The following is a 26,179-nucleotide window of genomic DNA, read 5'->3' as shown; positions in this document are numbered from 1 at the left end:
GAAGCTTCCTGTATTGCCCTGATCAATGTTCCATGTCAACCTCCTGGGCAAGAACTATCATGAAACAAATTTATACACTGAAACGGGACAAATGTTATATGGTATGAAAAAATGTGCGGGCCTCAATACTGATACTGAAAGGGAAGCAAAGCAAAAGTAGGGGTCCTACTGGGACGAAGGGTGGGATATAAATCAAATAAAGAAATAAAGAAGTGGTGCCAAGGGAAAGGGAGTACACAGAAGTCAGAAGTTCCAGAGGAGGGCCCATGGCTTAAAGCCTGAGCACATACTTTTCATGCAGAAGGCTGTAGGGTGAGAAGCTGCCTTCTACTGGGTCAGACCCTCAATCCACCTAACCCAGCACTATTAATTTCAACTAGCAGTCTCTCTCCAAGGTCTCAAGCAGAAATCTTTCCCAGTCTGCTGCCTGATATCTAAGAACTAAATGTGAGACCATCTGCATGCATATGCTGTACCACTGAACTATAAGTCCCTTTCCAAATACAAATATACAGCCTTCTACCTTACTGTTGCAGCAAGAACCAGTTACTTTCTGATCTCCAAGCAATTTCACCAACCCATCAAGCAGTAAGCTATGACCTCCCATGCCTGTGCAATCTAGAAAACGGCTAGGGGTGAACTGTCTTGAAGAGCAGCATGAGAAAGAGAAGTGAGGCAAGGAAAGGTTTTCCTGCCATGATGATTAACAGCACAATCCAAACCACATCTACACAGAAGTAAGTCTATTTAATTCGGTGGGGCTTACTCCCAGGTAAGTGGGGTTCGGATTGCAGCTGCATTTATGCCAAAGGCGTTACCTGCTCATTTGGAACCAGTGAAAACAGCTGGCAATCCCTAGAGTGACTTGAAAAACCAAGCCTCAATAGTATATATGCATGTAAACTGAAATTCCAACCATACTTGCCAGAAGCCAAGTCTTGAATTGACCTTGGAGTTAATTTCTGAAAATCAACATGATGGTCCCATTAAATGGGCACTCTATTTGCAGCAAAGCCTACTTCCAGATTTCTCTAAGGGTCAAACTAGATATGATTAGGTCCCCCTTTTTTTCAAAAGGGGGTTAGATTGGATTAGGCTTAAAACATACAGTTTTCCCAATCCTAGCCAAAGCTGCCATTGGTCCCTCAGGAGAAACATACATGTATCACACAAACAGGTCCAGGCAGTGAGGTTTTATATCAGGAAAATACTGTGGGGTAAAGTGTTTTTTTTTTTAAAACAAAACTTCTCCAGCACTATTGCCTGACTCAATTTAGATCTTCCACCCCATACCCCACAGTGGCTTTTAAAGTTTTAAAAATTCCTGGAGATCATATCATGGATCTATTGCTGTGCCATCTACTTTAGCCCTAAGTCTGGCCTATCATAAGATTACTTAAAATTAGTACTGATAAAATATTTTCATCTATTTGAAATCCAAACCCCTTTTAGCCAAACACACACACACAATCTTAAAATAATAGGGTTAGGGTTAGGAAAAGAAATGATTTTCTTTAGGAGCAAAAATTAGTATTTAGACTTCCCATGCATCTATAACTGTCAAGTAATCTGATACAGCCTGAAGATAGGGACTATGGGTTGTATCCAACTAAATTCTACTCAGAACAGACCTATTGAAATTAATGGAGCTAAGTTAGATATATCCATTAATTTCAATGGGTCTACTATGAGTAGAACTAACACTGGATACAACAAAAGTTCTTTGGAGATGTAAACCCTATCCCTTGATCCTTGCCTGATCAGATCTGCCAGAGGGGACTAGGTGGCTGGGTTACGGAGATGCTACATGCCTCCTGGAGTATTAAAAGGCCTTGAAGGAGACTATTGTGAGGGTGTTACTGAAGAATGAATCACTTGACTCAGCTTGATTTCAATCATTTTTTATCCATTTCCAAACTTCCATATCTGGGCATGCTTTTCCTGTATGTGGCAGCCTTCCAGGGCTCCTGGATGAGACAGATTTTCCAGATCCTTTTCAATATGGCCTCCTGTCTGGTTACAAGATGGAGATTGCCTTGGTTACCCTAGTAGATAATCTGTGCTAGGGGATTGCAGAGGGAGCACATTTCTGCTGGTCCTCCTGCACCTCTCAGCATCTTTCTATATGCTTACACTATGATATCTTTCTGGATTGCTGTGCTAGGGTGGAACAGGGTGGGCTTTGTTTTGCAGGGAGTTTTCTGGTTCTTCAAGACAGGTAGATTTTAGATACAGAAGATGCTGCTGGGGGACTTGGGGCTTTGGCTTGCAGGATACTTCAGTACTCCATCTCATCCCCAATGCTATTAAATATCTACATAAAGCTTCTGGAGGTCATCTGGTGATTTGGAGGGTGGTGATATCAGTGTGCTGATAACACCCAGCTCTCACCCATCTTTTCATCAAATCCTAGGGAGGCAGTACAATTCCTGCTCCTACAAATCTTAGAACATGATCTGTGTAAATAAGAAGGAAAAGCAATGATGAGAAAAGGCGGTGAGAGCCAATAAAGGGAAGGACTAGACCTGTGAGAAGAGATGAGGAAAAGCAGCAGAGTAGTGAGGAGCTGAAGAGAGAAACCCTGATGATAGAAGAGAAGAAAGAAAAGAAAGCAGAGGAGAGCAGGGAGAATAGTGAACTCTAATAAACTGAAAAACCCAGGAAACTACCTGCTAAACAGCAACAATTAACTGTCAGTATTCAGGAAATAAACTGTTGCAAAGTAGCCAGCAGTCGTTTGGGGTTAGGTTGTTATGGGGTGTTTAATTATCCATTATTTTTTATAATTGTTCATTTACATGTGGAGTTAAGTAATTTGCTGATTTTATGAGATAAAGAAATATTTTACATGCTTTGACTGATGGCAATCTGAGTGATGGTAATCTGTCTCTCCTCCTCAAGCAGGACCCATAAGAATTACAGCAGCAGAAGTTCTGAATCAGTACTTTGAGCCAGACATGAACTAGGTATGGGCAAACAAAAAATTAATCCAGACAAGATATTACTTCTGTTGGTTGAGAATTCGCCTGGCCAAATAATAAGGATAGAGTCTATACTACACCTATACTATCAAACTCCCTACCTACACATATGCTATACTGTTTTAGCCACCTATAAAACCTTTTTTTTCTCTCAACAAGCCCACCGAGACATTTAATTTAGTTATGGATATTTGCTTTTAAAATTTTTGCAGAGTTTAACTACATTACTGAAAAGCATTTTATATTACTTTATGTATATCACTTAGAGATTTCTTTTATTAAGTGGTTTATACATTTTTCCTAAAGAAATAAATATTGGACAGGACTGCATGCCCCCTTAACACTTAGGCACAGGCTAGGTATGCTCTTGGATTCTGAGTAGTTTCTTTATGTTCCTGGTGGCAGTGGTGGCCAAAAGCACATTTTAGAAGCTTAGACTGCTTCACATGCTGCAGTCATTCCTGGAAAAGAAAGTTCTGATCACTGCAATCCACACATTAGTTACACCCACACAGGACTATTGTAATGCACTCTACATGGGGCTGCCTTTGAAATGCACTCCAGAAATGCTATTAGTACAGAATGCAGCCACCAGTTTATTAACTGCCCCTCCCGGCACCATATGATACCAACTTTACATCAATTACATTGGTTCCAAATTGTCTTCTGAGCCCAACTCAGAGTGCTAAGGTTTAAAGCCCTAAGCAGTCTGAATCTTCTTGCATACAAGCCCTGAGGGAAGGGGCGTAGGTCAGTGGGAGAGCACATCCTTTGGATGCAAAGGTCCCAGATTCAATCCCTGCTGTCTCAGGAAGGACTTGAAAAGACTCCTGCATGAAACCCTGGAGCACTACTGCCAGTTAATGTTGACAATAATGAGCTAGATGGACCAATGGTCTAACCTGATAAGTCAGCTTCCTATGCTCCTATATTCACATTAAGATCTTCTTTAGAAGTCCTGCTCCATTTGTCCTCTTCACCTGGAGCATGGTGGATGGCTATGTCTTCTTACCAACGGTGCCAAAGTTGTAGAATTTCCTTCCTAGGCGTATACACCTAGGTCCTTCCCTGCTATCTTTTAGGTCAATGTCTATTTCCTGACTCCTAACTGCACAGAGCAGACGGAGCTGTGTCAGCTGGTCCAAAGGATATACAAGTGAGTCAGCTCTCAGAGAGCAAGCAAACAGGGAGAGGTAAGAGGCGTTTGGCAGAGGAGATGTAGGGAGGAAGAGACAAAGACAAAGGGGGCTCTGAAGCCGTCGGCTCTATGCGTGTACTCTGAAGGGCTCCATAGTAGCTTGATTGGAAGGAGTGTGGCCTAATAGCTGCTGGATAAAAGGGCATAGACTGATATCTGCTAAGTGCAACTAGGAGCAGCTCTGTATGCTGAGAGCTTTCATTCTGTTTCCTAACTGAGCACAGCAGAGGGAGCAGCGTCAGCTGAACCAGAGGATATGCAAGCGAGCAAGCTCTCAAGAGTGAGCTAACAGAGTGAGCGACCAGGAGTTTGGCAGAGGAGTTCGGCAAGAGAGGTCACAACGGGAGGTCCCTAAATTTTTTTCCTGGTACGGCACACCATATACCAGTAGTACTCTCCTGTTTACCCTCAAGGAGGACACAACAAAGCACAGAACATTCCACCACAAGTAGAAAAAAAGAAACAAAAGGCAGTAGAGACTATGGACGGGAAGGACACTCCAGTGATTGTGACCTACAAGGTGTGTGCCATGTTTATTTTCTTGCCCAAGAACAACATGGCTTACACACACAACAAGCACAAGCTGGTGGCGCTGTTGGAAGAAAAAGTAAGAAGCCTGGAATGACAGGTGGCCACACTGAAAAGTATACGAGAAAAGGAAGAGTTCTTAGACAGAACTCTGGAACAACAGCAAAGAGAAGTACAGGAGGTGGAAGAACAACAGCATATTGAAGCAGAAGAGGAGACTGTTGTTGAGAGCAACAATGAAATGAGGGAAACTCCATGGAAAAGGTGACAATTAGGAGCAAGACAGCTAGAAGACACCCTTCACCGGTGGTGACCTGCAGGTGGGATGTTTTTCATCTACCCCATTGTCATGGACAGATCACCGCCTGCTGAGATTTAGACTTACGGTGTCCCTTTCCCTCTGCAAAGGTGGGGGACCTATTAAGTTGGTCCGCTCCCGGAGACTAATGGATCCTTTGGGTTTTCAGAAGGCTCTGGGAGATTTTCCGGCTGATAAGACTAGTGCTCCTCTCGAGGCCCTGGTCGAACTGTGGAATACGGAAATGACCCGGGCTGTTGACACGATCGCTCCTGTACGCCCCCTTCGATGTAGAGCTCATACAGCTCCGTGGTATACCCCGGAGCTGAGAGAGATGAAACAAGAGAGGAGGAGGCTTGAGTGTAGGTGGAGGCGTACTCCTGACGGATGCAATTATGCTTTGTAAGTGCCTCCACTAAGTTGTACATAGAAGCGGTAAGGGCAGCAAAAAAGTGTTATTTTGCTGCCTCTATTAGATCATCTTTATGCCGCCCAGCGGAGCTTTTTAAGGTAGTACGTGGGCTTTTACACTCTGGCCCTCAGTATACTACAGAGTCATCGGTAGCCCGCTGCAACGAGTTTGCGGGGCACTTCCAAAATAAAATCGCATGCATCCGTAGGGACCTCGACTCTAATGTTAGGACAGTTTAATTCATTGAGGTACCTAGATCACGGTCTTGTCCTCAGTTGTTGGCTGAGTTTCAGTCGGTGCAGCTTGAGGAAGTTGACAAGATGCTTGGACTGGTGCGTGCAACCACGTCGGTACTCGACCCTTGCCCTTCTTGGCTAGTTAAAGCTAGCCGGGCTGGAACTGCCGGCTGGGCCAAGGAAGTGATCAATGCCTCCTTGAGTGAGGGAGTTGTCCCTCGTTGTCTCAAGGAGGCTGTAGTGAGACCTCTCTTGAAGAGGTCGTCCTTGGACCCAGATAATTTGAACAACTATCGACCGGTAGCGAATGTTCCATTTCTGGGCATGGTCTTGGAATGGGTGGTTGCCAGCCAGCTCCAGGCGCTCTTGGATGAAACCGATTATCTAGATCCGTTTCAATCCGGTTTTAGGCCCGGTTTTGGCACAGAAACAGCCTTGGTCGCCCTGTACAATGACCTTTGTCGGGAGAGGGACAGGGGGAGTGTAACTCTGTTGATTCTCCTTGATCTCTCAGCTGCTTTTGATACCATCGACCATGGTATCCTTCTGGAGAGACTCGCGGAGTTGGGAGTTGGGGGTACTGCTTGGCAGTGGCTCCGCTCCTACTTGGCTGATCGTCTCCAGAAGGTAGTGCTTGGGGAACATTGCTCGATACCCTGGACTCTCCATTGTGGAGTCCCGCAGGGATCGGTTCTGTCCCCCATGCTTTTCAACATCTACATGAAGCCTCTGGGTGCGGTCATCCAGAGTTTTGGAGTGCATTGCCATCAGTATGCTGATGACACGCAACTCTATTACTCCTTTTCATCTGCTTCAGGTGAGGCTGTTGATGCGCTGAACCGTTGCCTGGCCGCGATAATGGACTGGATGGGAGCTAATAAACTGAAACTCAGTCCAGACAAGACTGAGACGCTGTTGGTGAGTGCCTTTTCCGCTCAGATGGAGGATGTTCATCCTGTTCTGGATGGGGTTACACTCCCCCTGAAAGAACAGGTTCATAGTTTGGGGGTTCTTTTTGACCCTTCCTTGTCACTCGAGGCTCAGGTAGCCTCAGTGGCTCGGAATGCGTTTTACCATCTTCGTTTGGTAGCCCAACTACGCCCCTATCTTGGCAGTGACGACCTGACCTCAGTTGTTCATGCTCTAGTGACCTCTAGATTGGATTACTGTAATGCACTCTACGTGGGGCTGCCCTTGAAGACGGTTCGGAAGCTGCAGCTAGTGCAAAACGCAGCAGCCAGACTACTGACGAGGACCAAGCGGTCCTCACATATTACACCTGTTCTGGCCCGTTTCAACTGGTTGCCGATTTGTTTCCGGGCCAGATTCAAGGTGCTGGTATTGACCTATAAAGCCTTACACGGTGTGGGCCCGCAATATCTGATGGAACGCCTCTCCCGCTATGAACCTACCCGTACACTTCGTTCGACATCTAAGGCCCTCCTCCAAGTACCGTCTCACCGAGAGGCTCGGAGGGTAATGACAAGATCTAGGGCCTTTTCGGTGGTGGCCCCCGAATTGTGGAACAGTCTCCCTGAGGTGGTACGCCTGGCGCCTACGCTGCTATCCTTTCGGCGCCAGGCTAAAACCTTCCTATTCTCCCAGGCATTTTAATATATTTCTATGTATTTTACTGTTTTAATGTTTTAGCTATGCTAATATTATTTAGTGTTGTTATGAATTTGTATTTTTATCTGTGATTTTGTTCATTTATTGTATTATTGTATGTTGTACACCGCCCAGGGAGCCATTGGCTATGGGTGGTTTATAAATGAAATTAAATAAATAAAATAAATAAATAAACTATGGAACTGCTTTCAGGCACTTGAGGATAAGACTGGAGGATTACAGGAGATCCCACTCAACAGCCAGTGAGAGGATGAAGCTCAGTCAAACAAGCGCAATGACACCACGCCCCATGACAAGAAGTGAAGAGCAGTAGTATTAGTGGAAGACTCCCTACTTCCTGGGATTGAAACCTAAGTATGTCAAGAAGAGAATATCCATGGATTCGCCAGGTATACTGCGTCCCTTAAGGATGGATTAGAGATATAATGGAACGGTTGCCATCACTCATAAAGTCCACTGACAGATATCCCTTTCTTCTCATCTATGTGGGAATGAATGATACTGCCAAGAGGAGCTACAAAGAAATCACATCAGACTTTGAAGCTCTGGGCAGGAAATGCAAGGACTGTGGTGCCAAGATAGTTTTCTCATCCATCCTTCCAGTACTTAGAAGAGGAGTAGAAAGAGAAAGAAAAATACTCCGGATAAATGACTGGCAATGTGGTGCCAACATGAGAGATTTCAATTCTGGGATCACTGGCTATGCTTCTTGGAAGATGGACTGCTGGCAAGTGATGAGTTGCACCTCACAAGGACTGGGAAGAATGTGTTTGGCCACAGCATGAAGAACTTCATCAGGAGACCTTTAAACTGAATCCTAAAGGGTAGGGAGATGTAAACTTGGAAGTAACAACTTTCAAAAGCTTGTACACAGTAAGAAAAACTGAGAGAACAGCTCTAATGGGGCCCAATAGCAGTCTTCATAAATATGTAGGAAGGAACCCACACCATAAATCACACATTCGATGTCTGTATAATAACGCCCAGAATATGGGAAACAAACAGGAGGAACTTGAACTCTGAATACAAGAGAGTAAATATGACTTGATAGGTATAACGCAAACTTGGTGGTATGACTCCCATGACTGGAATATAGCAACTGAAGGATATAACTTGTTCAAAAGAACAACAGGAATAGAAAGGGAGGCGGAGTCATGCTATATGTTAAAAATATATATCCCTGCACAGAAATATAGGAGGACAAGCTTGGCAGCTCCACCAAGAGAATCTGGATTAAAATAAATGGGGCAAGGAATAAAATGAAAATGGTGGTGGGAGTCTACTACCGACTACCCAGTTAAGGAGAAGACGAGGATGAAATTTTTGAAAAGCAAACAGCCAGTGTTTCAAGGAGGCACAATGTAGTAGTAATGGGGAACTTCAATTACCCCAATATCTGTTGGGAAACAAATTCTGTCCCACCAAGAAATTCCTGACTCATGTTAGAGATAACTTTCTCCTACAGAAAGTGGAGGAAGCAACTAGACGATCGGCTATCCTTGTCTTGATTCTAACCAACAGAGATGACTTAGTGGATGAAGTGGCAGTTATGGCAACTCTGGGGGAAAATGACCATGTAATACTTGAGTTCTTGTTTTTAAAGAAAGCAAAAGTTGAGTGTAGCTGTACCCATACCCTTGACTTCAGGAAAGCCAATTTAAATAAATTCAGAACAAAAACAAGTAAGGTTCCATGGCAAGCAACCCTAATGAGAACAGGAGTCCAAGATGGGTGGGAGTTTCTTAAAAAGGAAATTCTAAAGGCACAATGGCAAACAATTCCATCAAGGAAAAAGGGGAAAGACAGCAGAAGAAGCCAACATGGCTTCACAAAAAGATTAAAGATGATCTGAAAACAAAAGAGGATATATACAAGAAGCGGAAGGAAGGCCATGCCACAAAGGAAGAGTACAGACAGGTAGCACAGAATTCAGGGATGGCATCAGGAAGGCTAAAGCTTAGAATTAGTTGAGGTTAGCGAGCGCTGCTAAAAGCAACAAAAAAGCTTTCTTCAGATACATCCACAGTAAAAAAGAAATGGTGGTGCAGCTACTCAATGAGGATAGCAAAATGATAACAGATGACAAAGAAAAGGAGAAATGCTCAATTCCTACTTTGGCTCAGTCTTCTCCCAAAAGAGGGCCTATGACCCTCCTGGCAAATATGAAGTTGAAGGGGCAGAATTGCAGTTTGAGACTGATAGACAAATGGACAAACAATACCTAATCACTTTAAATGAGTTCAAATCTCCAGGGCACGATGACCTGCATCCTAGAGTATTGAAGGAACTGGCTGAAGAACTCTCGGAACCACTGTCTATTAATTTTGTGAAATCGTGGAGGATGGGTAAAGTGTTAGATGACTGGAGGAGGGTTAATGTTGTCCCTATCTTCAAAAAGGGCAAAAAGTAGGAACCTGGGAACTACAAACCTGTCAGCCTGACATCAATCTCTGGGAAAAATTATAAAGCGGTCAATTTGTAGGCACCTTGAAAACAATACAGTGATTACTAGAAGTCAACATGGATTTATCAAGAACAAATCCTGCCAGAATAATCTTATATCATTTTTTGATCAGGTAACCTCCCTGATAGACTGTGGAAATACTGTGGACATAATATATCTTGACTTCAGCAAAGCTTTTAACAAAGCGCCCCAGGATATTCTGATTAGCAAGCTAACTGAATGTGGGCTGGATGGAATAACCATCAGGTGGATCCACAGTTGGCTATAGAATCATACTCAAAGAGTGATTATCAATGGTTCCTTCTCAAACTGGGAGGAGGTAACGAGCAGGGTACCACAAGGCTTGGTCCTGGGCCCACTGCTCTTCAACATTTTTATTAATGACTTGCATGAAGCGGTGCAGGGAATGCTTATCAAATTTGCAGATGATACAAAATTGGAAGGGACAGATTTTCTCTGGAAGACAGAAACAAAATTCAAAGGGATTGTGATAAGCTGGAGCACTGGGCTGAAAACAACGTAATGAAATTTAACAGGGATAATTGCAATGTTCTACACTTAGGAAAAAGAAACTAAATGCACAGTTATAAGATGAGGGATACTTAGCTCAGCAGTACATGCAAGAAGGATCTTGGGACTGTTGTTGATCACAAGCTGAATATGAGCCGACAGTGTGATGTGGCTGCAAAATAGGTAAATGCTATTTTAGGCTGCACTAACAGATACATGAAGTATTAGTTCCCCTCTATTCGGCCTCATCTTAGTGCTGCATCCAGTTCTGGACACCACACTTTAAGAAGGATGCAGACAAACTGGAACAGGTTCAGAAGAGCACAACAAGATGATCAGGGAATTGAAAACAAAGCCCTATCAGCAGAGACTGAAAACACTAGGCATGTTTAGCCTTAAGAAGGCTGAGGGAGATTTGATAGCACTCTTCAAAAGGTTGAAAGGTTGCCATACTGAAGAGGGCCAGGATCTCTTCTCGATTGTCCCAGAGTACAGGGGGCAAAGCAAGGGTTGGACTTGATGGCCTCGTAGGCCCTTTCCAACTCTATGATTCTACCATTCTAGGCCTTGTGGATTCTCTAATTAAGCTTTTTTTCCCCTACATTTCCAGCTGTTGAGATTTCTGATGTTTTGAGGTGTTGCTGCTAATTTTACTATGTTTGAATTCTTGTGGTTTACTGTTTTGTACTGGATTTTAGCTACTGCTGACCACCTTGTGGACTGTTTTTAGTAATATAAAAACCACAGTGAAACAATCCATATTTTGCAAGCTATACCACTGCAACCCAGAATGGTCAATGTTAACATTAACAAAATATTTTCTGCTAAGTGCTACTAAAAAAAAAATCATTTTATAAATAAAGAAATCATGATGAGATGCTCTGCATTACACCATGAGCTACATGTAGGTAATCTAAGGGAAGTGAGCTTATCTGTGCTAAAAGGCAAGTTAGTTTTTGCAACACAAGTAAAAGGAAAACATCAATCCTCACACTCATGTAAAAATAAGAGACCAAAGTGAGGATTTAAATACACAACATTAATCTTTATTTCAGAATCAGGATACTATGTCATAGTGACCCTTCATGGAGAAGTATATCCCATCTTATCAAGGGTCTTTGTTTAATAATAATAGAACACAAAATAAAGTATTAAAAGAATTCTCTAGGAAGGAGTTGTCATCTTTCCACACCCAAGACTGACTCCTACCTCCAACCTACAATACAAGAGGCCCTTTTAATTTTTTTATCAATATATTCTCTTTTCCTTCCCGAAGAGTACCCAAAAAGAGATACAACAGGTTGGATCATAATGCACTTATGGGGTTTTTACTCCCTTCAGATGAAGACTGCTTTGGACTCCTTGGAAAAAAATGTGAGATATAAGTGTACAATATACAATGACTACATTTAAGGCTTGTTTTTAATAACACCTTAAAAAGGCTGTTCCTTTTTATGTCAAAATGTAAAGATGCAATAAGCTGTTATACTTTACTGAAGAGAAAACCAGATTGATTTTAGTCTTTAAGAAACTTGGAGGGTGAGGGGACAGAGAGATAGCATGTTGGTCTATATTACTCTATAGAAAAGTTTTTTTAAAAGCATTTTTGGTACCCCAGTCCTAAACTTTTTTGTTGGAATAACTTTTTATGACTAAGGAGACAAGTTGAAAAAGGAAAAGATAGCTCCTATATACAATACTTTCCTAAAGAAGGCAGATTATTTCAGATTCTCTCTCCTATCTTTGACAAGCTACACCTTCTACTCTTCAACACAAATATTAAAGGTACTCAGTCTTCCATGTGATGACATGTCATTGCTATTATATGGGGATACAGCCAAACTTGCAAAATATGGATTCTTTCACTTTGTTGTTTTGATAAATAGTAAAAGATTATTGAAAACTAATCCACAAAATGACTAGGATTAACTAAAATCCACACATTTAGCATGTCTAGATTGGCACATGGTTGAACAATAAGACGCCAGAATTCCATCTTCAGAACTTATAGGTAACACTCCAAGTCTTTTGGTTTGTGTCTATATGTGCATATTTGTTTCACCTGTTGTCAAACACTGAGAAAAATCTGTATTCAAACATTGTTACACAAATACAACAATTACAGTACCACTACACTGATAAAGAATAGCTGTTCTGGGGCGGCCAGAGGGAATCTGCCAGGGAAAACAAAAATCAGTGGCCTCTCTCTCTATGTCCATAAAGTGTTTAAATATTGTTGTTTGAATGATCTAATCACTCCATTATGCATCACCAGAGGCTACAAATTCTCACTCCATGCATAATCGGGGGAGATAAAGGCAAGCCCTTGAAATAACAATCAACACTTTCCAATCACTAAGCACAAAAAGATCTTAGCTGGTACTTAGGACATATTGACTACAAAAGTCTTGAAAGTGGAAGCTTCATCATCTTCCCCACCCACCCCCTTTCAAAAGCATTTGCAGAAAGAATTACTGAATATGAACAAGAGATTCAAAAATGTTACTAACATTGTAAAAAACACATCTCACCAAAATGATAGTCAATATGGCAATTTACACTTAAAACAAAATGTTATGTTTTACAGCTGTCATTAAGTGGTTTATCTCCCCCCTCCCCATTCCATGAATGTAATAGTTCTGATCAAGGGGCTCCATGAAGGAACTGGTGCTCCTTCCTCCCAGGTCTTTGTCTATTTCATTCTTTGCATTCTATGCAGCCTCCCAGCTTTAATCAATGATGATTAACAGCTTTTGGTTTCCTGAACCCAAAAAATTAGGTTGTGGTGGAATATACTGGGAACATATCAAGTTCCAGAGAGATAGCCATGTTAGTCTGTTGGAGCAAACAGAACAGAGTTTTGTGGCACTTCAAAACATAATTTCTTGTAACATAAGCTTCCATGGGCTGGACCTCCCACTTCATTAGATGGAGAGAAAAAAGCTTACGCCATAATAAATCTGTTTTGTCTTTAAGGTGTCACAAGAGCTGATGAGGTCAAGTGAAAACCCAAAGATATACTTATGTACAGTTGCTACCTCTTATTTACAGATGTTCTGGTGCCTATGACTCAATGCATTTGAGAATGTGCAGGTTCCTCTCCCATATTGAGGGGGAGAATGACTTAGGCTGCAATTGCATGCACAGTTACCTGGGAGTAAACATGGGTGCACTAGGAGCAACAAATGCTGAACTTGACTTTTACCTAGTTTTGCATCTTCCAGTTCTTACAACAGGACAAGATATCATGGCTGATCTATTAAAATTCTCAATGGAAAGAATTCCTAAACATTAACTTTTCAGAAATGTGAATACATCCCACCATTCTGAATTAGGAATGTAAAGCTCACAAGGCAATTAAAGTTTCCCTCAGCTGCTTTTTCACTGGGACCCATACAATTTTCCTGTGACTCCATATTAATTTTGCATTAATCATTAAGATGTTCTTTGTCCAGTTCCAGAATTATCTCTATAGCCTATGTTGACTAGGACTGGACTTTCTACTGGATACTTGCAAGACTGGAACAAATAGTTTTCTTAGGAAAAAAGAAAGAAGGTAAAAGGAAACCACCAGGAAAACTCCAAAGCAGTTTGGCAGGACCAACTGCAAAGCACAGCCCACTATACTTTAAAACTCAAGTAGCTAGTGAGCTTTTTTAATAGCAAAGGCTAATTTATGCATAGAGAAAACACAGCACAGCCTTCCTAGTGACTGTACCACTTCAGAATTCCTTTACTGGATATTCTCCCATGTAATAAATGAAAAAGCTGTCCTGATTTAGACAATTGGCATGGCAGGGTGACACGCTGTGGCCTAGCCTTCCCCCAACATGGAGAACATTCAAACTATGAAATCCCTCTGTTTGTATTATGAAGGGATAAATACTTCATAAACACTGTAAGATTAGGCCTAAATATCATACAAAAAACAAGACCCTATGCAAGATAACACCACAATTCTAAATACACTTACCTTAGAGTAAATCCCACTGATCTTAATGGGACTTACTTCTGAGTAGACATGTACATGATTGCACTGTAAATGACAATGAATGAATGCATAAAATACTTTTAGCCAGTCAGGAAGCTTCATAATGTATAGTAATAGTTAACTCATATCCACCACAATATACATGTTAGTTAAATATGTATGTTGCATATTGGTTAAATATACAATATTATTCCTCCCGCCCCCTCAGATGGCAGTTCTCCACTTAACAAGCTGAATTTTAACAAAAATCACTGAAGAGAATCTTGTCTGAAAAAGGGTTTTCTCCACCCAAATTAATGAAAAAATGCTACCACTATTCACCGACGTCAGTTAACACATGAGGCCTTACAAAACTGATGACTAAAGAATGAGAAGAAATATCAACTACTTGTGAAGCATTTAGAAATTGTGTTGTTTCAATGCATATCCAAAAGCCATTTGAAAGCAGTTATAAAACTGGTTAAATCTGTCTTATGTCATTCCAGCATCTTTCTATAGAAACAGATTCATAACTTCTGTCAAAATAAGGGTTTTTAGAGTATGCTGTAATTTTCACAATAACCAAAGTAAATATAATTTCACTAAACAGAATAGCTTGTATATATCTCCACCTGTCTCTCTATTTCCATTTCTCCCATCATTCATATCCCGGAATAATAAGCATATAATCTCCAGTAAATATGGGACTTCATTTACAATGAAGCAGTTTCTAGATATTCAGTTAATAGCCTCTATTTCACTTTATTATTATTATTATTATTATTATTATTATTATTATTATTAAGAAAAAGGAGGGGCTGCCGCTACAAGCCGGCCCTGAAAGCAACTCAGGCACCTTCCAGCAGCCCTCGGCAGTGCTGAGGCTGCAGACTGCCTGATTCCCATGAGGAAGATTTGCTATGCTAAGCGGCCCCATCACCCACCATACTGTGGAGTCGCTGACCCCCAGGCCACCTCTTCTCTCTCATGGATATAAACAGCCTCCAGAAAGCAAAGAGGCAGCCTGCAAGCCAGGAGCCAGAATCTATTCCCTGAGTAGGAGGCCTAATTGCCATCCAGCTGGAAAACAGTAGAACATTTTTTTATCTAGTCTCTTCATTTCATAAGGAACTGCTGTTACATTCCTCCTTTTTTCTCCCAGTTGCCACTGCAAAGGCATCTAAGCTATCCAGTGCATCGATCCTCCAGGTTCATTGATTTTGCTCCACTATTTATTTATTTAATTTAATTTATATACCGCCCTAAGCCCAAGGGCTCTCTGGGCGGTGTACATAAAATAAAGCAACCAGGAATATATAAATACAATAATACAATAGAATCAAACCAACAAAGGTAAACAAAAATAATCAAACAGTAACAAAATACAACAATACATATAATAATACGCATTAAAATGCCTGGGAATATAAAAAGGTTTTCACCTGGCGCCGAAAAGATAGCAGCGTTGGCGCCAGGCGCACCTCATCGGGAAGTCCATTCCATAGTTCAGGAACCACAACCGAAAAGGCCCTATTTCTAGTCACCACCCTCCGAGCTTCTCGATGGGATGGTACTCGGAGGAGGGCCTTAGATGTTGAGCGCAGTGTACGGGTAGTTTCATATTGGGAGAGGCGCTCCACCAGGTATTGCGGTCCCATGCCGTGTAAGGCTTTATAGGTCAAAACCAGCACTTTGAATTTAGCCCGGAAACAAATAGGAAGCCAGTGCAGACGAGCCAGAACAGGTGTAATATGAGCGGACCTTCTTGTCTGCGTCAACAATCTGGCCGCTGCATTCTGGACTAACTGTAGTTTCCGAACTGTCTTCAAGGGCAGCCCAACGTAGAGCGCATTGCAGTAGTCCAATCTAGAAGTTACCAGAGCATGAACGACTGAGGCGAGGTCGTCACTGTCCAGATAGGGACGTAGCTGGGCTACCAATCGGAGATGGTAGAAAGCATTCCTTGCCACTGAGGCTACCTGATCCCTCACTGATGCCTTCTTCTTCTGGTGCCATGGTAGGCAGCACTGGACCCTTCCTGCTGTGGGCGCAGGAAGTGGCAATGCTGATGATGATCCGGGTGTGCCAGACCGTCCTGCAGATGGCCATTTTGCTCTGTGTCCTGCTTCTTCTTCTTCTCTGGATCTCCATCTTTCTTTATGGCAGCTTCTACTACTCCTATATGCCTACCGTCAGCTACGTCAACCCTGTATACTACCAGTTCAGGACTGACTGTGGCCACCCTGGACCAGAGCTCTGTTCTTTTCCCGTCACCAACGTTTCTTTCATCAAGCACAGCCGCAACCAGGTCCTCATGTATGGCCAACCATACCGCATCTAACTCAAGCTGGAACTGCCTGAGTCACCAGTCAACCAAAACCTAGGGATGTTCATGGTGGTAATCTCGTGTTACACCAAAGGCATTATCTCCTCTTCAGCCAGATCAGCCATGCTCCACTATCACTCAAACCTGCTGCAAATCCTCAACACCTTGGCTTTTGCCAGCTTCTTCTTGGCTGGCATCTCAGAACAGAAGCAGACAGTGGAGGTTGAGCTGTACTCGGGCTAAAAGGAAGACTCGGTGAGTGGATGGCATCACTCTGTTCCTTGCTTCTCTGGGGAAGACCACAACTGACAATGTTTTTACTGAGAATGTTTTTACGCTCTTTATTTTTACACTCTATTTTTCATTTTTATCTTTTGAGTCCTTTTAGTATCACTCCCCCATATTTATTTATTTATTTATTCATTCATTCATTATTTGATTTATGTCCCACCCTTCCTCCTAGCAGAAGCCCAGGGCGGCATATATACACATGTACGTATGTATGTACGTATATATGTGCATATTGTATTTATGTGCTTTAATTGTACTTTATGTATTTTAATTTACTGTAATGTTTTGATTGTGTATAATTTTATGATGTATGCGTGTGATTTTATTGTAAGCTGCCCTGAGTGCCCTGATGTAGGGTAGAAGGGTGGGATAGAAATATTTATTTGTTTATTTATTTGTTTATTGTGTTTGTATTTGTATTTGTATTCCACCCCATAGCTGAAGCTCTCTGGGCGGTTTACAGTAACTAAAAGCATTAAAAACAAATATACACGTTTAAAACACATCTTTTAAAAACAATTTAAAACACACTTTAAAAAATTTAAAATGTTAAATAAATAAAGTAATAGGAGGAGGAGGAGTCACTTTATAAAAAAAGTCTCAGAGTGACTTAACAATTTTCACACAAACGGATAAAGACAACTAAAAATCAGGGGTTGTATTCAGTGAAGTCCTACTCAGAATAGACCCACTGAAGTTAATAGACATAACACCTTAGGGTCATTAATTTCAATGGGTCTACTCCAAAAAAGACTTAGCTGAATACAACCCCAGAAAATCTAAAGTCATTTACAATATAAAATACCTAAAATGCTCATCCAGTAATATAGTAAGGACAAATCCTATACACCCCACTAAAAGATGGCCAGCTTAGTTACCAAAGGCCTGAGTGATTAAAAGCCTGGAATCAAAAACTGATAATGATGGCACTAGGCGCATTTCCCTGGGGAGAACATTTCACAGAGAGGAGGCCACCACTGAAAAGGGTGGTTCTTGTGTGGCTGCCCTCCACACCTCCCTCAAGTGAGGCACTTAGGAGATTGTTTTTGTCTGCTACATCTGCTCTGAATTTATTTATTTATTACATTTGCATTGCACCTTTTCTCCAGTAAGCTCAAAGTGGTGTACTGGGTTCTCCCTCTCCCCATTTTATCCTCACAACAACCCTGTGGGGTAGGTTAGGCTGAGAGACAGTGACTGGCCCTGTGAGCTTCATGGCTGAGTGGAGATTTGAACCCGTGGGGGGGGCAAAAGCTTTCTCATATCCCTTTTCTCACCAGGGCCAACTCAACTCTGAAACCCTCATTCTTATCTTCAGCCTAGTGTGAATCATTTTTAGGGCCCTGAGCCCAAAGAATGCAAGGTGAACTGACACACTTGCTCAGTAATAAAATGGCTTTATAGTTTCATATTCAAAAGTTCCAAGTAACCATGACGGAACATTAGGGGGGAAATTCATAAGTAACAGTAGGAATGCTTTTCCTTTTCCCACTCTGCAATTGTTATCCATTTCACTCGATCATTTGAATGGTAGATATTCCATTCCTATCTCATGTCACCTGGGCCTCTGCAGTGCCATTATCTTTTTGACCCCACGTTCTCACAGTTTTAGATTGTTAAATTTAGATTCTTCAACAACTCACTCTTTGTACATGTTAAAAGTGATATCTAGTTTTATTTACTAGATTTACTGAGAAATCTAAGTATCAAGGTGTAAATTAGGGACTAAAATACCTTTCTGCTTTTAAGGTAATGCTTACTAAGAATCTTGTTAAGAATTCTCTGGGGAATAAGAAGCCTTCTTTATAGAAGCTTTATTATCATTCCAAAAGGGGAACACAAATTGAAGACCATTATACATACTGTTTCAATAGAGAACATATGCTACTTATAAACCAGGATGCAACAGCCATTTACAAACACAGTTAAGATGTCACATATAAAACAGTTTGAGCATATTCATATTTGAACTTTAATTTGGTCATTTTTATATCCCCTTTCATGTTAATGAAAAGCTAAGGGTGACTGCGAAAAGACAGATGAACACTGCTATTAGAAAGGTATAGCATCTCTCCTGCTTAGATGCAATCTACTGAGAACTTTAAGCTCCAATTCCTAGAATTCAGCACAGCCACATGGCAAGCTTGCATTCTATTGATCCCTTGCCCTGTTGCCTGCTATAGTTGTGCTCCATGATCGCTCCAGGAACAGGATTAAGTAATGCTTCAAAGAGCTTGAACTTCCAAGGGTACTTACAGAACAGAACATAGAAGAGCCGCTTTTTTATTATCCTGTTTTAAATAAACTGAGTTAAACTTCATTTCTTAACTTCATTTCCTTAACTTTGTTTTGGCGGCAAGTTAAGACTTGACTGTTTACTCAGTTTAGCTGATTACCTATGGTTTTATATGTTGAATTATTGTTTCTATAAAACGTATCCCACCCTGCGATCAACTTAGGGCAGCTTGGAAGTATTTCAACAATAAAATAAAATAAATCCACAATTTATGAAAAAACCCTAATACAGGAGGAACAATGTGTAGGTCAAATGCTGTGAGGGGGGCACACAGTCAGCATCTGGGGTGCTCTTCCTCCCCGTGTTCCCTCACACATAACCCCATGCACCCACGGACATGTGTCCCGGGCCATAGTTATGGAGACTTATACAGAGACCTAGGTCCCCGGAAATATTTCAATTCCCCCCTACTGTATTTTGAGCATCCCTTTAAGATTAAATTTATAAGGGCAAGGAGGGAATCTAAAACATAAAACAAAACCTCTCTGAAATTCATCAGCCAAGTTATACTGACACCTGCTTTAGTGGTTCATTTGCATTATCTGTTATCTTTGGATACTTCGGATAGACAGGTGTGTCTATAAACAGAGTTATCAATCCCATTCAGAGGCCAGTCCGAAACCTGGAGTTTTAGTATAGAGAGAATTAGCTATAAACAAGCCCAAGGCAATTTTCTTTTACAGCCAATGGTATACCTCAGGAAGTAACTTTAATAGCTATTTGCAGTTCTTCTGATTTCCATCCAACTTTTCCTTCTTGTGCTTCTATTCATCTAAAAAGGAATTTTACAGATGTTCTAATTTCCCATTCAAGATGCAATCAGTCCCAACTCTAGGTGTATCTAATCCAATTGTTAGGGTATGTTCATGGGACAGCACTAAAAAGGAAGGGGGGGGAAGCCTTCTACATACTTTCAATGGCCTCTACTGTAGTCACAAGACTTGTCACCACCTGGTCTGAAATACACAACAGTTAAAAAGGAGAGAGAAACAGCATGGCCAGTAGGACAGAGGACAGCACTACCCTAACAAATATCTATAGAGCACATACTCAATTACATTGAAAAGTCTAATTAATATTAACATTTCTAACAATGTGACCTTAAGCATAACTACTTGGGAGCAACCTCCATTAAATTCAGAAGGAATTCTGAACAAACATGGTTACCTCAATATAATGTTAAAAATTTTAAATCCTGGAATGTATCAGATAAAATAATTAAATTTTAATAAAGTTGGGTTAGTCATTTTGCTTAATTTTATTGTATTTTTACTGCTTTTTTGTCCACTGCTTGGCAGGGCCCTTTAGTGTAGAAAATGACTTATTCTGGCTGCTTTCACACTGCACTTTAATCAGTTATTCTGACTATTTCCTACCTGGTAATTTGAGCATTATATTTGATATTTCACACGACGTACAAGCTCGTTCTGGAATTCTAGTGGAATATAGTGCAACTTTAGCACAAATTTTCATGATAAATGATACCAAAAATAATCCGTTTGCAAGCTTGCGAACCCAGAAAATCACAGGAGATTTTCGCTAGCTGCAGCCACTCATGTGACAGGCATCCCAACATGCAGTGCATTCCAGCCCTTTTAGGTGCACTTTTTTTTGCCTGACAAAAATAGTACTGATATTCCTGCATAAGAGTGGGCGGCAGCATCAGCATTTCCTAAACACTCCCCTGTATTTCTACAACTAAGGTCAGATGCTAAAGTGAGAGGGGCTGCATGAAGATGGGACGAGTTCTTAGATCTCTACGTAGTGGGGAACTAGTGTACATGTGTATTTAATTTATTTATTATTAAACTTGTATACCGCCCCATAGCCGAAGCTCTCTGGGCGGTTTACAACAACTAAAAACAAATACAATTTAAAATACATCTTTTAAAAACTATTTAAAACACAATTTAAAACAATATAGAACACATGCTAAAATGCCTGGGAGAAGAGGAAAGTTTTGTCCTGGCGCCGAGAAGATAACAGTGTTGGCGCCAGGCGCACCTCGTGAGATGAATCATTCCATAATTTGGGGCCACCACTGAGAAGACCCTCTCCCTTGTTGCCATTCTCCGAGCTTCCCTCAGAGTAGGCACCCGGAGGAGGGCCTTTGATCTTGAACGTAGTGTACGGGTGGGTTCGTATCGGGAGAGGCATTCCATCAGGTATTGTGGTCCCAAGCAGTGTAAGGCTTTATAGGTCAAAACTAGCACCTTGAATCGAGCTCGGAAACATAAAGGCAGCCAGTGCAAGCGGGCCAGAATCGGTTTTATATGTTCGGACCAGCTGGTCCGTTACCAATATGGCCGCTGCATTTTGCACAAGCTGCAGTTTTCGAACTGTCCTCAAAGGCAGCCCCAAGTAGAGTGCATTGCAGTAATCTAATTTAGAAGTTACCAGAGCATGGACAACTGAAGCCAGGTTATCCCTGTCCAGATAGGGACGTAGTTGGGCCACCAACCGAAGTTGGTAGAAGGCACTCCGTGACAATGAGGCTACCTGAGCCTCAAGTGACAGAGATGATTCTAGGAGAACCCCCAAGCTACGAACCTGCTCCTTCAGGGGGAGTGCAACCCCGTCCAGGACAGGTTGGACATCCACCATCTGGTCAGAAGAAGCACCCACTAGCAGCATCTCAGTCTTGTCTGGATTGAACCTCAGTTTATTAGTCCTCATCCAGTCCATTGTCGCAGCACATTGACAGCCTCACCTGAAGAAGATGAAAAGGAGAAATAGAGCTGCGTGTCATTAGCACACTGATGGCAACGCACTCCAAAGCTCCGGATGACCGCACCCAACAGTTTCATGTAGATGTTGAACAGCATGGGGGACAGAACTTTCTCAGGAAATGACGATTTACCCCATGTGGCTACATTCCATTTCCTAAGCAAGCACTGCAGATTCTTATTTCCTCTGTAAGCCTTGCATCAGCAATTCAAAACAAGATGTTGTTCATTGCAACCACATGAAAGATGTTTACGCAAAATGCTGGTATATCGACTGAAAAAGCTACTGTTCCTTAATGCAACAAATTTGCAGGAATTTTAGAAATTGCTACCATTTTAATCTGTTAAACTAACATAATAAGACCCATATCTGAAAGCAGCCATAATTTTAATATAAATAAATGTAAGATTAGCTGTGCACCAATTTGAACAGCAAAACACACACTGCTGAGATGTTTCACCAACATAAATGTTTATCATTAACAAGTTCAATCAGTAAGCAAGCCAAATCAGTGAACCATTTATTTACTTTTGCACTGCTGCTCTCAATGACATCCAGTACAATTCAAAGTCAATTTGTTTTATGAGGGTTGCAAATTTTAATCAATGTACTGGTTATATTAAGTGGTTAACAATAAACTTTTGATTAACTACAGAAAGTATTCCAATTAGGCTGATTTTTCTCTTTAATTTTTTTTAAAATAAAAGTACTTCTAAAAACTGCAGATGGCAAGCATAACAAGAGGCATCCACTTCTCAGTCACACATGAAGGTATTCTCTCTCCTAAGACAATGCCAGCTACAACATATGCATGTATCATTTAAAAACAAGTGTTTTTTCTTCCAAACTATTGTTTGCACTCATATGAAAGTGTATGTACATTAGAGTAATTGATTAATCAGCTGCAACTCATAGGATTAATCAACTATCGTCTCTTAGATCAGCTGGCAGCTGAATTTTTACAGCCAAGTCTAATGGGACTATTTCAGTAGTACAAGGTGTACCATCAACCAGTGGCTAAGACTGAGAACAGGAAAGTCTATGCTTCAAATATCACTTCAGTCACTAACTCATTTAGGCAAACCACTACTGTTTCAGTCTCACCCTTCACACCAGCATAATAGAAGCTACCTTACTATTCATGCTGATTTTCTCTATCAAGGTGTGCATGAGTATTACTGATGTAACGTGCAACAGATGTTCTATATAAATTCTAGGTATTAGTATTTGTATTTTGATGGCGGGGAGGGGTGAGGATAGTGCACAGACACGGCTCCACTTGTCTCCATCAACTGAGAGGACCGCCACTGGGGATGGGACGGATCCTCTGCAACTGGAGGCCCCAACTTTGCCCAAAAAGGTAGTAAGCTGTTGTCAGTGATCTTCCAGCTAGCAGCAGCCAGAAGAAAGCCCTCAAATAGGGCATTTGGGGGGGTGGGGCACTGGTGGCTTTGAATCTGCTTGCTCCAAAGCCCCATGAATCCCCCAAAGACCCTAATCCTTGGGCCCCTCAGCTATGCCAGCCTGGCACAGTGAAAATGGGGGACGACGACCACCATCCACCTTCTTCCCTGGCCAGTGCAAAATGCAGGGCTTCCAATGCAGTGGTGGATTCACCATTCCATGCCTCCTCAGCCTCTCATTAGGAATGCTCTGTTACCATTTTTGTACATAGTGCTTTACAAATAATAGGTACGACAGTTCCCCAATCCAAGGAGCTTACAGTCTAAAAGAAATACATGGAAACAACAGAGAAAAGGGAAAATGGAGGCCTGAGTAGTCAGGGAACAAATGGGATTATTTATATTTATTTTATTTATAAATATATGGTATACTGCTATTTCATTTAAATAATAAAAGCAGTTGACAAGGTTTTCTAAAAAACCTATATAGTAACAAACATTAAAAAATACAGTAAAAACAGAGGTCAACTGTTGCAAAAGGTACCTTCTTAATTGCCTGCATAAGCCTGACAGAACGGTTTTCAGCAGGCATTTAAAACTTAAAACAGAAAGTGCCTGCTAAATCTCTGAAGGCTCAATTTCATGATGATGTTAAATGAGCCTCACCAACTCTGAGGACTACCAAAGCCAAAGTCCTGCAAATTATCTCAGTAATTGAGCTAGAATATGAGAGTTCAGGCGGTCTCTAAAATACAATTATACAAAAATATCAGAGAAGCAGCTGGAGATACTGAATTGGATGAAGGTAGAGCTCTGGGGTAGAGAAGCAGAGCTAGGTGTCGTGAGCATATGTGATAATGAATGCAATGAAGCTTCCCAAGGATAAAATATAGAGAGATAATACTAGAAGGCCAAGCAGAGAATTATGTGGGACTCTAAAGGAAAGAGGAAAAGCAGAAGAACACAAGACCCAACAATAAGTTGATTATCAGTACTTTGCCAGCCTGCAGAGTTTGATTTCAAGAAGCCTCCGGATTAAAAATCAAAGCACCATGATGTATTTCCTTTTTGTTGTTTTGTGTTTTAGAGTTAAAGCATTCACTAGCTATCCCAGAAACTCCTACAAAAACATGCCCAGCCTCAACCCCAACATAATAGCAGTGCAATTCAACTTAAGTTTATAGTTGCCTAGATCACATGCCTGTATTGAGAGAATTCCACTTGCTGCCAATTGTTTCCAGGCTAAATTCAAGGTAGGTGGTGACCTTTAAAGACCTAGATGGTTGGGGATAGGTTGACCAAGGGAGCATTTATTCCCTTATTAATGTCTTTGGCCACTGAAATCTTCTATATGGCCATGCCCCAAGTACCCATTCTGGATAAAGGGAAGCTAGCATTCACAAGCAACAGGATCTTTCTGCTGGTGGTATTGACCTATAAAGCCTTACACGGCTTGGGACCACAATACCTGATGGAACGCCTCTCCCGATACGAACCCACCCATACACTACGTTCAAGATCAAAGGCCCTTCTCCGGGTGCCTACTCCGAGGGAAGCTCGGAGAATGGCAACAAGGGAGGGCCTTCTCAGTGGTGGCCCCAAATTATGGAATGATGTTGTTGACGAGGTGCACCTGGCGCCAACACTGTTATCTTTCCAACGCCAGGTCAAGACTTTCCTCTTCTCCCAGGCATTTTAGCATGTGTTCTATATTGTTTTAAATTTTTAAATTGTTTTAAATTGTTTTTAAAAGATGTATTTTAAATTGTATTTGTTTTTAGTCATTGTAAACTGCCCAGAGAGCTTCGGCTATGGGGCAGTATACAAGTTTAATAAATAAATAAATAAAATAGAGGCATCCCAGCTGTGGAATTCTCTTTTCTGAAAGACCCCTGTTGCTAGCTCCCTCCTGAATGTTCAGAAATAGGCTAAGAAATTCCCCAGCCTGGAACACTCAATATATTTTGGACTACAACTCCCATCAGTCCCAGATGGCCCAGTCATGCTGGCTGAGGTTGATGGGAGTTGGTTCAAATCATATGAGGAAGCCTGTACTAGGTCTTTAGGGGAAAATGATAGGAACACAGGAAGCTGTCTTATACAGAATAAGAACATTTGTCCATCTAACTGTTCAGTATTGCCTACACCAACTTTCCCTAACTGGACACTCTTCAGATGTTTTGGACTACAACTCCCATCATACCTCACCACTGATTAAACAAGCAGGGATTATTGGGCATTGTAATCCAAAACATCTAAAGGACACCAGAATGGGGAAGGCTAGTCTACACTAATACCAGGGATTGAACCTGAGACCTTCTGCATATAAAGTATATGCTCTGTCACTAAACTTCCCCTTCTGATCTTCTGTTGTTTATGTGTATATCTTTGCGGAATGATGCATTAAATATTATCTCAGTATTGTCTCGTATGAATTTTATGATTGTTAGAAACCTTGTGTGAATCCACTGAATGAGAAGGCAAAATATTAGGTAAATAAATTAATATGGGAAGGTGCTGGAATTTATCATGATCTAATACACAATATTCCATCCTAAATCCTTATATAAACTTTACAGTGAAACTAAGTGCTTGCTCCCTCAATGAAAGATCACCACCCCAAAAATTTTAATGTTACCTTTAAATATGAGTAAACATGGAATTGCCAAATCAAACTTTTTTAAAAAAAAACCACAAAGGATAAGCAAAGGCAGTGAGGCAGGTTGAAAGCAGCTAACTGGTACTGCTATGCAGCCTTCCAACAATGGCCAAAACAAAGGATGTATGCTTTACACATTTAATATTTTAATAGATATATATAATTCAATGGAAAAGTTTAAAAAATACTCGGTCAGCCATAGATTTCATTTTTAGGCAATCGTTGAAATCAAACCCTAGTGGTAAGCGCTA

At 41.3% G+C, this 26,179-nt stretch overlaps 1 protein-coding gene and 1 pseudogene across 4 annotated transcripts in view; one reads left to right on the top strand and one right to left on the bottom strand.

The window, feature by feature from the left end:
- Positions 1-26,179, bottom strand: part of GLI3 (GLI family zinc finger 3) — a 438,381-nt gene that overhangs the window by 353,436 nt on the left and 58,766 nt on the right. Inside the window, exon 1 of one of the 4 annotated variants that reach the window (XM_061585987.1) lies at positions 21,690-21,779. The exons of the other annotated variants lie outside the window; for them this stretch is intronic. The gene's annotated coding sequence lies outside the window, so the exon portion shown is untranslated. Of the gene's footprint in view, positions 1-21,689; positions 21,780-26,179 lie in introns of those variants that run through there. 4 annotated transcript variants of the gene reach the window in all.
- LOC133364980 (seipin-like) lies at positions 16,241-16,861 on the top strand (annotated as a pseudogene).

This window comes from Rhineura floridana, chromosome 10 (genome assembly GCF_030035675.1).
Source record: "Rhineura floridana isolate rRhiFlo1 chromosome 10, rRhiFlo1.hap2, whole genome shotgun sequence".
NCBI classification, from domain to species: domain Eukaryota; kingdom Metazoa; phylum Chordata; class Lepidosauria; order Squamata; family Rhineuridae; genus Rhineura; species Rhineura floridana.
Note: the sequence above shows the minus strand (reverse complement) of the source record. Positions and strands in the feature narration are given on the sequence as shown.